Source organism: Xenopus laevis, chromosome 3L, assembly GCF_017654675.1.
Source record: "Xenopus laevis strain J_2021 chromosome 3L, Xenopus_laevis_v10.1, whole genome shotgun sequence".
NCBI classification, from domain to species: domain Eukaryota; kingdom Metazoa; phylum Chordata; class Amphibia; order Anura; family Pipidae; genus Xenopus; species Xenopus laevis.
Genome location: NC_054375.1, coordinates 44,737,112 through 44,754,289, shown reverse-complemented (window position 1 = coordinate 44,754,289; position 17,178 = coordinate 44,737,112). Strand labels below are relative to the sequence as shown.

The 17,178-nt window shown below is 37.8% G+C and overlaps 1 protein-coding gene across 3 annotated transcripts in view; it reads right to left on the bottom strand.

Annotated features, from left to right (window-relative positions):
* Positions 1-16,408, bottom strand: part of fgf1.L (fibroblast growth factor 1 L homeolog) — a 42,960-nt gene extending 26,552 nt beyond the window's left edge. Inside the window, 2 exon segments of one of the 3 annotated variants that reach the window (NM_001092788.1) lie at positions 13,089-13,134; positions 16,128-16,408. The gene's annotated coding sequence lies outside the window, so the exon portion shown is untranslated. 3 annotated transcript variants of the gene reach the window in all.
* Positions 16,409-17,178: the final 770 nt, after the last annotated feature.

Sequence of the window (17,178 nt, the reverse complement as noted above, 5' to 3'; positions counted from 1 at the left end):
TTTCATCCCTTGATGACCATGCTTTTATACGGGCTAGATGGATTGAGGTATAGCAAGGCCAGTCCTCCCTTCTCTTTTGGCAGTGTTAGTTATCTATATTTAATCCTAGAGGGGTTTCCTGCCCATATCAATTTTGAAATCGTTGTTTTGATTTTTTTTAAAAAAAAATCCCTGGTATCATTATTGGTGGCGATTGTAGGTAGTATATCAATTTTGCCATTAATGTCATTTTTTATTGCTTGTATTCTTCCAAACCAGGATAACCTCAATTTCCATCTATCTACCATTTCTTGTTCCCGCAACTAGTAAATCTGTAAAATGTATGTGGTACATATCCGCCAAGTTTGGAGTGATAGTCACCCCTAGGTATCTAATATTGTGATTTGTCCACTTAAAGGGAAAGTTTCATGTTTAAAAACCTCTGGCATCCTTAATACCACAAAACATTTCAAGGGCTCAACTGTGGGGGACTGTTGTTAATGCCAACTAAGCTAGAATTGCATTCTGGGCCAAAATAGGGCTACATACTGGAAGCTCTTATAAATACATATTGATATACATATACATATTGTGATTATTTCATGTTTAGATTATTTTAGTAACTTTATGGTATAGTAATGCAAATTATGGGAAAAATCCATAGCCAGAAAACACTAGGTTCCAAGCATTCTTGATAATAGATCACATTTGCAATAAGTAATTCAAGTGTTTGCATTTTCTTGAGAAAATTGGGTCACTTGCAGTGTGGCAATTCTTGCACCTCTAGAAATGGTGATTCCGTGCAATTTATTGGATCAGTGGTGTGTCGCATCCTTATTCCCTGCACTTTGTGCCTGATTAAGCAAAGAACAATAATCAGGGTGTTGAAGCAATGCACAAGTAAAGCTTAGGGTATATTGACACAAGTACCTTAGTAAATGGTATTTATGTACACAAAAAAATAGCATGTTTGCACTTGCGTTTGGGTTCGTAAATGAGCCCTTTACTGAGAAATGTTTTGAGCTAACTGCAGACTTCTGTTAGTTCAGAAGATGGTGCTGCTGTCTAGAGTTCTGTCTGCACGCATACATGCTAACACTGTGAAACTGTGAAACCCATTGCAGGGAAGCTTTACAGAAAATATGATTGATACTTTTAAGGTGATGATCTTTTGGATGTAATCTAAGTATAATGTACAAAAAATGCTTTTAGACAGCCAAATATAACATGAATGTGTTTAGCATCTGCTGTAGAGTAGACAAATAAATCACGTGCTCTGCAGGCTCATAACAAAGCTTGTTCCACTAAAGGATTCTTCCCTTAACCGGTACATTGGCCAAGGATGGTTAGCCATTAGTCACTTCCAGCTGAAGCAGATCTTGTAACTTTAAATAATATGCAGAGATTGGACAATGAATGGTGGCTCAATAGAGATTATTATGGATACAATAGGCAGTGTTTTAGTTAGTAAAGATATACTGGGCCAGTTTTGATAACATCTGAAAACGTTATTTTATGGGCAGGATTCAATTGGAGAAGAAAAAATTTTCTCCTAATACAGTTCCAGTTAATTATTTTGATAATTCATTTACATTATGTCTTATGGTCAAATCTCACTATACCCGACCACGGCGGATTTCCTATTTTTGCCCGGCTGGGCGGCATGCCGCCCCTCAAATTTTGCCGACCTAGGCCCAGGCCTTTCTGGCCTCACCACAAATCCGGGCCTGAAAACTAAATTTTTTTGTTGAACTACAACCATCTGCTCACTGATACTGTTTTAATTGTGGCATTCTTTTGCAGGGTCAGACACTGTTTTGTGGGGGTCTGTAAGATTGTAACCTGACAAAAGTTTACCAGTACGGATAAGTTGTTTATTTTTTTTGCAGGACCACAAATTAATTAAAAAACCTAAGGTATATTTCACTGACCCCAATGAACTGACAGACTTATTAGCACATTAATTATTTTATTTACAGTTTATATGGACTGCTTATAACAGAGTAACATCAGCTGTTTATATCGGGATACATTTACTATATCAGTGCCTCCTACATGAACTTTTCGGCAGAGTGGAAGAACTAGTTATCAGGCCCCACAGCAAGTTGTTTGGGCCCCTAGACTTACACAATTTACTTAACTTATGCAAAAACGTATGTTACATATGCAAAACAGTACTTTACGTAAGAAATGTATGTAACTTACATATCAAGCAATGACAGGGCACCCCAGTGAGACAGGGGCAGATAGGTAAGTATGGTATAACTTAGGGCAAACTCCACTGACCCACAATAAATTAAAAATCTTCCACTGCCCCCCAATAAACTAACTTATTAGCACATGAATTAGTTATTTTTTACTATTCATATGAACTACTGCTGGACACCTAAACTTTGGGAACAATAACTTTTCCATAACCATGTATTGCAGCTGCTTATCGGTCCCACTGGGCCCCATATAGTTCCTGGAGCCCCCAGCAGTTACTCTTTATTAGAACTGCTGCTTTTCAGTACAATGATTGATGAGTTTAAAATAAAATCCAACAAGTTCAACCTTTTGTTCTAACAAAACCTACCTAACTGCTTCTTTATCATCTGAAAAGAACACACTAGGGATGTGATTAAAAATTTTGGTACTGCGTGCTTGTGTTTTGGGACCTGGGGGCATTTTTTTTCTATAATTTGGATCAACGTACTTTACTGCTACTAAAAAACATTTAACAGGAAATAATCCTCACAGGATTTTGCCATCAGTATGGATGCATGCAGTTTAGTTAATTAATTTCAATTAAATGGAAAACAATGACAGAAAGATAGATAGATAGATAGATAGATAGATAGATAGATAGATAGATAGATAGAGGATAGATAGATAATAGATGATAGATAGATGATAGATAGATAGATAGATAGATAGATAGATAGATAGATAGATAGATAGATAGATAGATAGATAGATAGAAGATAGATAGATAGATAGATAGATAGATAGATAGATAGATAGATAGATAGATAGATAGATAGATAGATAAATAGATAGATAGATAGATAGATAGATAGATAGATAGATAGATAGAGGATAGATAGATAATAGATGATAGATAGATGATAGATAGATAGATAGATAGATAGATAGATAGATAGATAGATAGATAGATAGATAGATAGATAGATAGATAGATAGATAGATAGATTAGATAGATTAGATAGATAGATATATAGATAGATAGATAGATAGATAGATAATAGATAGATAGATAGATAGATAATAGATAGATAGATAGATAGATAGATAGATAGATAGATAGATAGATAGATAATAGATAGATAGATAGATAGATAGATAGATAGATAATAGATATATAAATAGATAAATAGATAGATTGATAGATGATAGATTGATAGATAGATGATAGATTTACTATGCTAGTAAAGTTAAGGTATCACCTTTATTACCTAACACTTTTGTTGTTTTCCATTTGAAAAGTGAAACCTTGTTACATTTTGAATGGCTAACACAGTATTACCACACGTTTACAAGGACATTAATGATGTTAAGCGAGTGCCATCTTGTGCTTTCTTTTTAGAACTGCATACTGCCCTAAATTTGGCTTCATAGCTGTTATGGCATTTTAGTACTTTTGTCTTTTTAAAGACAAGGTGAAAGCAGGCCTGGATTGGGATTCAAAATAGGCACTGGCATTTCAAATACACAGAGGCCCAAACAGCCCCAACCAGCCCACAAATAGTGACTGTCTTTGGTATCTTACAGCAGCCCCTTTGGCACCAATATGGCCTGGGCAAAAGTGCTGGATCTCTGATGTCTAAAATAATGGATGTTATTAAATTAATATACACTGAGCACTAGCACCCACACTTTGCACTGAACAGATTTAGTCTATGGGACAGTGTTCTGTGCTTTGTAAATCAAGGGAGCCCTGTTGACAGGACACGGCTTTGGTGTACCCCCCTGATGCTCTGTTAAATAAAGTGTGCAAAAAGATAATTATGTGTAGCCACAACACCTTTTGGTCCATACTAATCCATCGATCGAACGATTTTTCTTCTACCAAAAAAAGCTTACAAAGCCTATGGGGACCTTCCCCATAGGCTAACATTGAGGTTCGGTAGGTTTTAGGGGGTTGAAGTTTTTTTTAAAGAGACAGTACTTCGATTATCGAATGGTCGAATAGTCGAACGATTTTTAGTATGAATCGTTCGATTCGAAGTTGTAGTCGAAGGTCGAAGTAGCCAATTCGATGGTCGAAGTAGCCAAAAAAATCATTCGAAATTCGAACTTTCTTTTATTCTATTCCTTCACTCAAACTAAGTAAATGTGCCCCTATGTGTGTAGAAATAGAGATCACACAGATGTAGCTATATACCCCCCCTCCCATTGTGTAATAAATAAATAAAAACTAATCGCACAATTTATAGACAGAATTTTCACCAAATATGTTATCGCCAGTTTACTAACCTGCGGTAAATATAAATTTGCGAATTTTCTTGCGCAAGAATAATTGTTCGCCAGTTATCGCATTCGCTGAAAATAATGCTACGTACACATTAACGCCTGGTTTACTAAACAGCAAAATGTGCTATAGACAAAATTAACGCAAGAATATTCGCAAACTTTTACCGCCACCTATGTAGTGGCGTAAAAGTATTTTTTTCGCCAGAAAATTCTCAAGGGGCAGGAAATATCCCATAATAATGTTTTTTTTACAGATCTGTAGCTATTGCTGACAGGATGTTTTGGCTTCTGCTTCTATCTGTTGCAACAGCAGCAGTTTCAGCTCAGAGGTGTATTATTGGCAGCGGCATCACAGTCCAAGGATTCGTCAGCCTCTAAGCTTTTTGGGTTTCATTGTGATTGGCTACATTAAACTGTGCATTTCTATGAAGCAAAGAGATTGACTGGTATCATTTCTTGTTCCTATGATTCTATTGGCAGAAGGGTTTATATGATGCAGACATGTTTGGTGTTACTCTGGTAATGTTGTTGAATGGTATAATCATCAGTCAATAAAGTTTATAAGTTTTGAAGATGCATTTCTTGCCATAAATGTCACAGTAAAAATTTGCCATAATAACCGTCATAAAACAAGACTATTTTATAGCATAAATATTCGCAACAACTTAATTTTTCGCCAGAAAATTCGCAACTCGGTAAAATTACCGCTAACGTAAGCTGGTTCCTTAACGTAGTTACCGCAAGTGATCGCAATGACTTCTGAGCGCATCGCTGTTTAGTAAACTTAGTCGCTGCGAATATTCTGGCGTAAAAATATTCTCAGCGATAACATGCGGAAACTTAAAGTCAGATTTACCGCACTTTAGTAAACGGACCCCTAAGTTTGCACAGGAACAGTAACCCATAGCAGCCAGTAAGATGACAAACAGGTGACCAGTAAATGCTTTTATTACATACTCCAGATAAACCAATTTAACTATTACATATGGGATCTGGAACCTGAAATATATCAGGAATGTTTGGGGCCTAAGGTGTTCTAGATAAGGGATCATTAAGTAATTTGGATCACCTTAAATCTGCCACAAAACAGAAAGGTTCAAAGGGATGTTCCCAAGCCCACAACCCATGTCAAATATATGACAAAATTCATCGCTACCTTTCTGGAATATGATGAAACAGAAGAAATAAATGCTTTGCTGAGATCAAAAAGAATTTTAGTTATGGGCGAATCTGTCCCGTTTCACTTCACCGGAAAAATAAGCGAATTTGCAAAAAAATTCACGAAACGCATTGAAGTCAATGGGCATCAAAATTATTTTGACGTGAGCAACAAATTTATGCACACAACAATTTTGTTGATGCTGCAAACTTTTTTGCCATAGATTTTTTGCCGCAGTTTCATGGATTTATTTGCAGGCGGCAAAACGCAGAAATTCGGCGCGAATCCATGCCTGTCTAATTTATTCGCCAATCACTAAGAATAATACAAATAGAGAAGTTGTACAATGGGGCTTGTTGGTTTCCAAACTAATAATAATTCCAACCTAATTAGAGGAAGTTCAGCAAAAGATGTACTGGATGATTCTTGGATTCTAAGTCTATAATGTATGTCTTTCAGAGAAACAAAAGAAATACTCCAATGTGGTTACAAAGCTAAAAATGTGAAAAATATTGCTAATTGCAAGAAGAAGGATGTTCAGAATCAAATGTTACACATGAATAGGTCCACTTGCTGTAAGAAATATATGTCCCCTCCAAGCAACCTGGGCCAGGAGGGACTAACAAAAAAAGGTCTGTCACTTTTACTACTTAACTACTGCTCTTAAACTAAATCATTTTCTGTAGTTCTACAGTTACGGTAAAATATTGAGCGGGAGGATTTTTCTTTGTATAGATCATGTTTACTAGCCTCTTTCAATAATATTCTACCCAGTTGACTCAGTATTTAGTTGCAACAATGATTTTCCTGGCAAACGCCTCCATCATAATCATTCCATAAGTCATGCAGCTTTCCTAGTTTCATTAAAAAAGAAAACCCTCTGGAATGTTTATCATAGCCCACTAGCCTTTTCTCTGACTGGAGTTCCGCTTATGTATAACATCTGCAATATTCTGTAAAACCCACTAAGAATAATGAAGTGTCTGTTGGACTGAGCTTTGCATTGTGAGGTGGGAGAGGGTCACTGGTAATACTAAAACCTGGGTGGGCCAATTATCAGGAAACACTGAGCCTGATGCAACTGAGAGGAAAAGGCTGGGTCCAGCTGGAAAGTGCTTTATTGTGAACGGCAATAGGATATATATATATATATATTTGGATTTATTACATATATATGAAATACCTTTAGATCAAAGATATAGGTATAAGTAGCATGCAGACATTATAAAAATCATTTCAGCGGGAATGTTTTGGCACACAGCTATTTTTTTTACTCGCTTGTTTCCACGGCCCTAAATGAAAATATACCGTAATTACTGTATACTTTTGCCACAACATAGCCGCTATTATATATTAAAATAATGAACACAGACATTTACAAAAAAAAAGAATACATGAAATCAATGATTTAATAGCTTCTGTTGAGGCCTTACGGGCTTGGCTTCTGTAATGTTTTATGTGCATGGCAGGGAACAAAGTGCAAACAGTGCAATGAACCCCCTATTGTCTATTGTCAGACTGACTGGTGTGAGGCTTCCTTATCTACTCCTATAGCCTTCCTATGAAGACATTATTGTAGTACAGTATTGGTGTAAAAAAACACGAGGCCGAAGGCCGAGTGTTTTTATACAGGTCATGGAACTCCGAGGTAACTTCTAATATCCTCATATTTTGCAACTGGGGGTACTTTATTTATTATAATACACAAGTTTTAGGGAGTCATGTGACAGAAATGACATCAGAACTCACCGTTTATAACTGATGACATCAGAAGTCACCGTTTATAAGGATATAATTTACAAGATATTCATAGCTTTTGTGTATTATAAATAAATTAAGACTAGAATATCATTCTCAACATCATACTAAAAGTTAAGTTTAAGGTAAACCACCCCTTAACACGCTCCAAAAACATGCTGGTCTCCAATAAAATTGACCAATATGTGTGAAAGAAAAAGGTACTTCAGATTGCAAGCTCCACTGAGGCAGTAAACAGTGTATGATCTCTATAAAAATCGTTGGTATATGTTGATATGGTATAAATAAAGAACAAAACTACTGTAATATGTAGTACAGTTGCCATTTTGGTGTCAGAATTACTTTTTCCCTTTTTGAGGCAAATTGGAGGCAACTTCAATTTATTTTGCCATCCTTCTCTGCATCTAGGTAGAAATTATCTGAGTGAGCAAAAGGCTGAACTTGATGGATATGTATAATTTGTTTAAATATATCAATGATAATTTTATTTCCTCATTTGTTCATTATTTAATTGTGTGGTATGTAATCCTAAATGGTTGCTTCTGTAATGGTTTTGATGGTTTTGTCAGAGATAAAAAAAAAAGCTCTGCAATCTTCATAAATTTGCCCAGATTTTTAGGTGCTGAGTTTTAATTTGCTTAAAAAATCCTGTTCAGGGAAACTTTTTTTTTTTTTTAAATAAACCCAATAGGTTTGTTTTGACTCTAGTAGGATTAAGTACAAGGTAGTGTTTTATTATTACCTGTACTATACACTGACAAAAATCCTTGCACTAAATTAGGAACTTCAAGCATTCATGTCATCAACTTTCAACTTTTTCTTGGAGTTTCTTGTTTCCAAGGACACAGAGAATGCTTGATTTCCAAACCACCACATTCACTGCCAGATTTTAATTCCATACTGGATATATTATCACTTTAACATGTAAATAATTTTTCAGTTCATAATAACATAGTAAGAAAAAAATGCATCTAAATGCAACTGACTGCTAGATGGTCTAGAGCAGTGGTCCCCAACCTTTTTCACCCGTGAGCAACATTCAGATGTAAAAAGAGCTGGGGAGCAACACAAGCATAAGTTCCTGGGGGTGCACTGCCAAATAAGGGCTCTGATTGGCTTTTAGTAGCCCTATATGTATTGGCAGCCTACAGGTGTCTCTGTATGGCAGTACATCTGGTTTTTATGCAACCAAAACTTGCCTCCAAGCCTGGAATTTGAAAATAAGCACCTACTTTGAGGCCACTGGGAGCAACATCCAAGTGGTTGGGGATCAACATGTTGCTCACGAGCTACTCGTTGGGGATCTCTGCCATAGAGAAAAACATAAAACCCCTTCTGAAGTCTCTTCAGATTGGTAAACAATCTCCATACCTGTTGGCTGTGGATTACATTCTTGGCTAAAGCCCATATTTCCAACCTAGCCAAAATAATATAGAAATTGCAATACGGTGTAACAATGTGAACTTTTGGCAATAACAATGCCCATGACCCCGATGCAAAACTATGAAAAAATGGAAATCAGTAATCAGTACTGTGTGAAACTGGCACAAAAAAATAGCTGAGACAGCTTCAGGGGTTAACTAATTGCGCTGCAATCTATGCTGATAAGGAAATTATCATAAAGCTGGTTTCAGTTTAGCCCTCAGCATAGACGATGCTTCTGGCTCAGCCAAAATACATTTTGCAAAACCAGAGCTGTTTCCTACCTGATGGAAAGAACCCATAGAAATACATTTCTAAAACCACCAATTTGTACCTTTTTTATACAAGGATCATTTATTACCAGATAGGGGCAAAGTGCAAAAAAAGGTGGAAAAAACCCATTTAATTTTGGTCTGAAATGCAGGTAGTAACAGCCTCTGTAAATGAAGCTGCAGTGGCCAGAAGCCTGGGACTTTGATATTCCCACAATAAGATAATGTGTGCAATGAAGATTATGCTTTGTTGATTCCAACAGAAGAAAACTCTTGTCTGATAATTGTATTCCAACTGTGTGTGTAGCTTTGGCATATCATTATTTCACAGTTAAATATATTTTAATGGAGCTAAGGGCTAAGAGAGCCCCCCACTCTGGTTGGGGGAGTAATACTTTTTAGCTAGAAAATCCCCATAGTGAGCTCTATAACGCTTGCACCAGGCAGGATATTTGTTCTGATTCTACATCACGTGTATGTGCATAATTAGCAAATTCGCCAGCTCACTCACACATGTATGAGGTGTAGAATCTGGGGAAGCTTCTGCAGAACCCAGGGTAGATGGGACTCCCCCTAGCTTCGGCGAAGGGGAGTCCAAACAACCCCAAACCCCTTTGGGGGGCGGGGATGGTGGGCCTCCCTAGCTTCGACGAAGGGGGACCCACCTGTTCAAGCTGTTCGTGGGCGGTAGCCTGGGACGCTTGGGCAACGGAGCCCATGCCTTCGGGTAGGACTCGGAAGGATGATTCAATATCATCAGTAGATTCCTCCCCCATGGAATGTCATGCACATGTGCATCAATGAGTAAACTGAGGAGCTTGCTCACTATGCACTTGTGTGTGACCAAACTTTGCTGCCAGAGCTTGAAGCTCCCTCCCAGTACGGATGGCATTGGCATAGCACAAAGGGGCATTTTCTGGCAAGAATAGTATTCTTTGTCATTTTTGCTTGGTGCCCTTTAACACGGCCTCAGGTTATATCTATAAGTTACTATTGTTTCTAATACTGCAGATGAAGTGAAAGCAGAGAACATAAAATACCTTTTTATCTCTTTCTCTTCATCTTTGGACACCTATGTTTGCACCCAGTGTCGGAAAACTCCCAGTGGGCGCAGGTGTCAGTGCTTCTAAACATTTGGCCTATTTCATGACAATTTCTTATTTCCTTAACAAAGAGGGTAAATAGATGGAATAATAGATTATAGTATGTAAAGAAAACAGACTAGTAAAATAGAGGTTGAGTGAGAAAAGGAAGAAAATAGCACTGAGAGTGGGCCCATGGTCTAAGGTTTTTTTTTGTGGGCCCCTGGCGTCCCAGTCCAACACTGTTTGCACCAAGGCAAGAACTTCTTGTCCTAGGTGCCACTTGCCCACCCACCACAGCAGTAACCCCAGTCCCATCATCTATGCTCTCCCTTCTAACCATGGACTGTGGACTGCCCCTGCTCAACCTGTCTGAAACGTAAAGCAACCAGGACTGGTGGGAGCAGAGGCTAATATTCTGTAATTTTGAAAGAGTCTATGAAAATGCAGGTGAGCTCTTATGATACAACTGAAATCACAATAGTGTTCAAAGATAGTGTATAAAGACAAACCGCAGCAACAATAATGATTGTCCATTGATAACTTGTTAAGTAAATGCAGAAAAAACTTTTTTAGAACAGCATTTAGGCATCAGATCACTGAAATTCACAGAATTAAGTTGGTGCCAAAATGGTATACCCATCTCTTAATGCCATCTCAAGGCAAGAACATATCTGTCATAAAGATAATGAAATGTAAACTTTCTAAGAGACTTTCTAGGTAGCTTACTAGGAAACGTTAAATCTGATTTAAAAAAAATATTGTTTATGTCACTGAAAAGGGACACCAACATGGAGACCTGTGTTTTAAGAATCATTACCATTTACTCGGTAATTCTAAAAAACATAGTTAAAACCCGGAATGTGATAAAAGTTTGCCCTGATTCTAGTAACTCATAAGCAGCGAGTTAGCAAGTAGCATCTCCTGGTTCCCTGTTTGTCAGGGAACCATTCCTGCATAACATTTTCAATCATTTTCTGTACAAGGAAGAAAGTCTGACTACACTTCTACAAATGAACCTGCTGTCACAGTTTAAAAAAAACACTGCATTGAAATAATGCAGTAACTTTATTCCTTGTAAAATTGGGTAAAATTTGCTCTAGTTCTAGCAAGTAGCCAGAGACCACCACAAGGTTGGAAAGGCCTACAAACAACATTCTCCAAGGAAGCGCCGATTCTAATGAAGATGCCGCCTGAGACTGCTCCTTAAATGCTGCCCCTCCCCTCGCAGGAACACGAGTGCGGAGAGCGCAACTGCGCTCTCTCGCACTAGTAAAGCCGAATTTCCGGTTTCAAAACTCGAAATTCGGCTCTTTAAAGTGACAGGAGCGGCTTTTTGCCGCCCCTGGAAACTTATCTGGCACTGCCGCCTGAGGCGAGCGCCTCAGCTTGCCTCATTGGCGGAGCACACCTGCTCCAAGGCTTCCATGGATCCCCTTTCTAATTCTACATCCTGATATCAAGGGTTTGCATCATGTCCTTGTTTTCAATCAGAAATGTCAACAGCAAATAAAGGGCTCATTTAAAAGGGAAGGTTCACCTTTAAGTTAACTTTTAGTATGTTATAGAATGGCCCATTCTAAGCAACTTTTCAATTGGTCTTCATTTTTTATAGTTTTTGAATTATTTGTCTTTTTCTCTGACTTTTTCTTGACTCCATCTAAAAAACAAATGCCCTGTAAGGCTACACATTTATTGTTATTGCTCCATTTTATTGCTCATCTTTCTATTCAGGCCCTCTCCTATTCACATTCCAGTCTTTTTTTTCGAAATCAATGCATGGTTGCTAGGGTAATTTAGACCCTACCAACCAGATTGCTGATATTGCAAACTGGAGAGCTGCTGAATAAAAAGCTAAATAACTCGACAGCCACAAATAATGAAAAATGAAAACCATTTGCTAATTGCCTCAGAATATCACTCCCTACATCATACTAAGGGGCAGATTTATCAAGGGTCGAAGTGAATTCGAGAGACTTTTCAAAGTAAAAAAATTCTAAGTTCAAAATATATATTTGACCATCGAATAGGATACTATGACTTTGAAGTAAAAATCTCTTTCTTTGAAGTACTGTCTCTTTAAAAAAACTTTGACTTCAATACTTCACCAAATTAAACCCGCCGAAGTGCTATGTTAGCCTATGGGGACCTTCTACAGCATTTTTCTAAGTTTTTGAAGTCGAAATAAAAATCGTTTGAATCGTTCTATTCGAAGGATTTAATCGTTCAATTTTACTTCGACCGCAGAATAGCCAAATTCAATCAAAAAAAGTTTGAATTCGATATTCGAAGTATTATTAATTCGATGGTTGAATTTCGAAGTATTTTTAACTTCGAAATTCGACCCTTGATAAATCTGCCCCTTAAAGTTAACTCAAAGGTGGACAACCCCTTTAAGACTTTTATCCTAACAATGCAACACCTTCATTGTTTTTTTTCTGATGTAGGTGACGTTAACAGGGAAGCGGCTTTGAGAATTCTCAAGGTTTGTTTGAGAATTCTGCCCACTTCCTTGTGTCCTTCACTTTGTTTTATAAAACGGGAAGAACAAGAAAATGCTGCCACATTAATACGAGACATTTAACATTGCACAGTGCAGAAATGTCTGTAATGATCTGACAGGTTTGCCAAATATGTGAGGGACGTCTATGTGTCAGTGAGCAGAGGAACGAGCAGCCATTTTCTGAAAATGAACATCCAGCAGGACTCCAACCCTCCCTACTCTGTCTATGCACCCACAGGAAAGATTTTGTTGTGGTTGTGTGTTGTTTAACTTGGCTATACACAGTTTTTAATAACGTGATGGTTATGGAATGGAATCAATATTCATATTTCTACTTCTAACACAGCATTCTCAGCATATTAACATATTTAACTGTAACATTTCTCAAATCGACACATTCTGTATTAAACGTCACGTAAGTCAAATAAGCTTTCACGTACCTGTGGAACACAATGCTGAGAAAGTACAGTAGATCCAGTGTCCTTTCTAGGAAGATTAAAAGGAAGATTAAAAGGAAGAATCAGAGTGAGAGAGAAAAGGGAGGGGAGGAGTAGAGCTGTCGGTAAGAACCACCTAGATCATAACGCCTGCTTGATTCATCGTTGTGCAGAGCCATCGCTACCAAGTAATGACTTGGCCCCTCTCATCACTTTACATAATATCAGAGAGAAGAACTGCAAGCTGAGTCATGTTTCTATATAATATTATATCTTAATAGTCTTGCTGTAGAGCTGACTTTGTTTTTAGAAGAAATGCTTCCATTCTGAATATTTTTTTTGTGAGTGTCAAATATTTACTTGATATTAGTCTGAATTTTCATTTTTTCCTGTTCTTTGATTACTCTTACCTTAATTAACATTTATCGTTGGTTTAAACAAATGATGTTGCTACATATCTAGTCACCTACAGCAACCAATCAACAGGTAGCATTTACTGGTCACCTGTTTAATGGCAAAGGTCTGACTGGATTCTCTGGGTACTGCACCTGGGCAAATTTCGGGCCTTTTATTACAAAGTGTTCATGGTGTCCAAACTAGCATCAATATACAATATTAGCGGTCATTTACAATAAACCAGGGAAGAAGTGCAGGGAAGTCCTCTGTGACTCCCTGTCGCTCGTGAACAAATCACAAAAAATGGCAAATTGCTTCTTTTTTTGCCATTTTCGCTCTGCTTTTCCTGACTCATATGGCCTTTGTTACTGTTAACTACTTTTTTCAGCTCATGTCACAACGCACTTTAGAGGCATAGCTGCCATTGGCATGTTGTTATGTGTGCACAAAATCTCTTTGTAGAAAGAAAAGAAAGTCCTAATTCCCTGCTTATAGGTATTTATTACATTACCTATGTGATTCAACTCCGCCACAGAGAGTTTGAGGAATTAGGATGGAAATTTGTTTTATTTAACATTTCACATTACAAATGTTCAATGACAAATACTATTTGGTTGTTGAATGTATGGAGGTAGGACTTTTTTTTTATAGTACAGGTATTTATCCTGAAACCCGTTATCCAGAAAACTCCAAAAAGCCATCTCTCAGTTTTTAAGGGGATGTAAAAAAAATAAAATCCCATTTTTACTTTTGTTAATTAAGAAATTTATCTCCAATATACTTTAATTAAAAATGTGCTTTTATAATAAACTTGACTGCATGCAGTGAAATTCCCCCTTCATTTTACTTGCTCTGACAGCTGCAGATAGGAAACTTCAGATGGTCCCTAGCTGCTCTGCAGGGAAACGATCATACTATTAAACGGTAACCTTCCTTCCCAGAACTCGGGCAGCTTTGTTTGTTTCCCTGTAGAGCAGCCGGCCACCGTGTAGAGATTTTTACCCACAGACCCAATGCAGTCTGCATATTCTGATTAGTAATCAGTCTTGCTGTATCGGCTTCCGGCAGATATTATTTGACTTGTGCTATTATGATAATTAATGACAATCCCTAAGCTTAACCTCCCAACTGAAGTCCAGACCACACTGAGCATGTGCATGGTCTTGGTCTTGCAAAGATATTTAACAAAGTTACAAGATCACAGCCCACTGTGGCCAACTTTGAAAACATAAATGATTTATTTTATTAGGCTTTTGGTGCAGTAAGTTCATTGTAGTTCTTATGAGGGAATCTGTGTATTTTCAGTGTATCATATCTCCCAACATGGAAATAGAAAGAGGGACAGAAACATTTTTGACTATACCCATTTTTATGACCACACCCCTTAATTACCATGTTCATTTGACAAAATTGGCATGTTATGAAAGTTTGAACAAATTTTTGTGGTTTTATGTGTTACTACAATTTTGCTAATGACGGTGAATTGCCCTTTAAGCTGCAAGTCACATTTTCCCCAAGAGACTTGTTTATCCTAAATTGTTACGATATCGTCTTTGCTTATCTTAAATTGTTACAAAAGTATCCAAGTGCACCTGGAACATATTGTAGGCTCTCAGCCAAAAGCCAATTAAGTTAGACACTTAGAGAAAGTAGGCAAATTTCAGTAACAATCCGGGACTGCTGGTTGAGCTGTCAAAATCAGGACTGTCTTGTGAAAAACGGGATAGTTGAGAGGTATGGCGTATAAGCGGTGTGATCAAGTTTCACTTATAGTGACCATTAGTGATGTGTGGGTCAGGAAACCTCAACCCCCACCTGACCCTAACCTGCAAAACTTTAACCCGTACCCACCCTAACCCGCAAAATGTTGCCATTGTAGGAGCTGCACCTGACCCCTACCTGGGTTATCTCATTCTGAACACTACCTCTGGTTCCAAGAAGCGGAATCTTTGGGAGTAGTGGAAAATTGTACTTCCCCAGTCTGACCTGCACCCAATCCTAACCTACAGTGGTTGACCACATTTCAAACTGAACCCGCTCAACCAATGGTCAGCCCACTGGTCATTGTAAGTTTAGGGTCAACCCACACATCACTAATGACCATCTGAAGACCCCTCTGAGCAGTAAACATACCATGGATATTCCATGTACAGACAAGCAATACAATTCTGTGTTATGGAACAATAAGACAATAGGCAGTCTTGCTGTCACTGTGCAAGGATAAATAACCCCAATGTCACAACTTATCACCTTAATTTATCTTTCATAGCATTTTCTGTTTTTCTAAGAAGCTGACGGAGCTTACACAGCAAAGGTTTTCATGTAAATTTGGTATTAAATAACAGGATCAGTACCAGTCATTAAATATTAGATTATCTGTACAAGCCTGCAGCCTGCTTCCTCCCCTCTGTCTTCTGCATTTCCTACGCCCTTCGGAAAATGAAATATCTCTGTGCGACAGGATCTTATTTCTTCATTCCCTCCCCCCGTTCGTGTTTATTTATATCCAGAATGGCTGTAGCATTCAGTTGTTGTCTATACCAAGGGCTGAGCCTGTAATTTACAGCACCTTTAACTATCAAATATTTGTAATAATATATAATATGAAATGTTGATTTCATTGGTAAAACCCAAATCATTGCTTACCTCAGTTTTGTGGGCTCCAAGCTTTAATGGTGTGTCTTTTAGGCCCGAGTCTTTGTAATATCTTCTGCTGTTTAAGAAAGGGTGCTTCAGCAGTCAGGATGATATCCAATTTCCAGAATAATATTATGACCTTGGGTGTGGGAGAATTCAAGGAGTTGCGTGGGCTTATCCTTTCACATCTGCCATTAAGATCTGTTTAACCTTTTATATCTATTGAACCTCAGTCAGATGTCTCCAGCAAATTGTGCAAATTCTAAATTGCATAAACTAATATTCCCAGGGTGCGACTGGCACAGAGATGCGCATGCCAGGCAGCTTCTCCCACTGGGCACAACAGGTCAGTACAGGCTACAGTAAAGCTAAGCTGAGACTGCCATCAAAACAGTGAAGCAGGATAACAAACAAACTAAAAAAAAATATATATTTTCTTTGGTCTTTGAACTGACTGTGTTTATTTTTGGATTGGAAATATTCCCAAGTTACAAGGTTGTGATCTTCTTCTAGACAATTTAAATGACAATTTTATACTTCCTGGATGACATTATTGGAATTATAGGCCAGGATAAAATGCAGTGTGATTACAGGTGAAACAGTGTTTACTGTTTACATAAATGTCTCCCAAGGGTATACGACCTTATTTATAAACCACAGGAAGATTATCTCATCTCTCTGCATCTCTCCAAATGCCACCATATTCAGCATGGGAGAACACTCGTCAATCCGGTTTCTTCAACTATTACTGGACATTGTTTGTGAATATAATTGAAATAAAAACACATATAAAAGGGTTGGAAATCATGTATAGTACGGGTGATTTGGATACACTAAACTACAGCTGCAATAAATATTTTTAGCAGCAGTAGTTGTTTTTGGCAACAGAGGAGCACATTTGGGCGATGGAGCACATTTGGCAGCGAAAATGCGCTGGCGTCAAAAAACAGACGCCGGTGAATTTTCACGGCGATTTTGCGAATTTATTTACCAGCTGCGAATCGCGGGAATTCGCCCATCACTATCCGTTATCTGGAAAACCCCAAATTCCAAGAGTTCC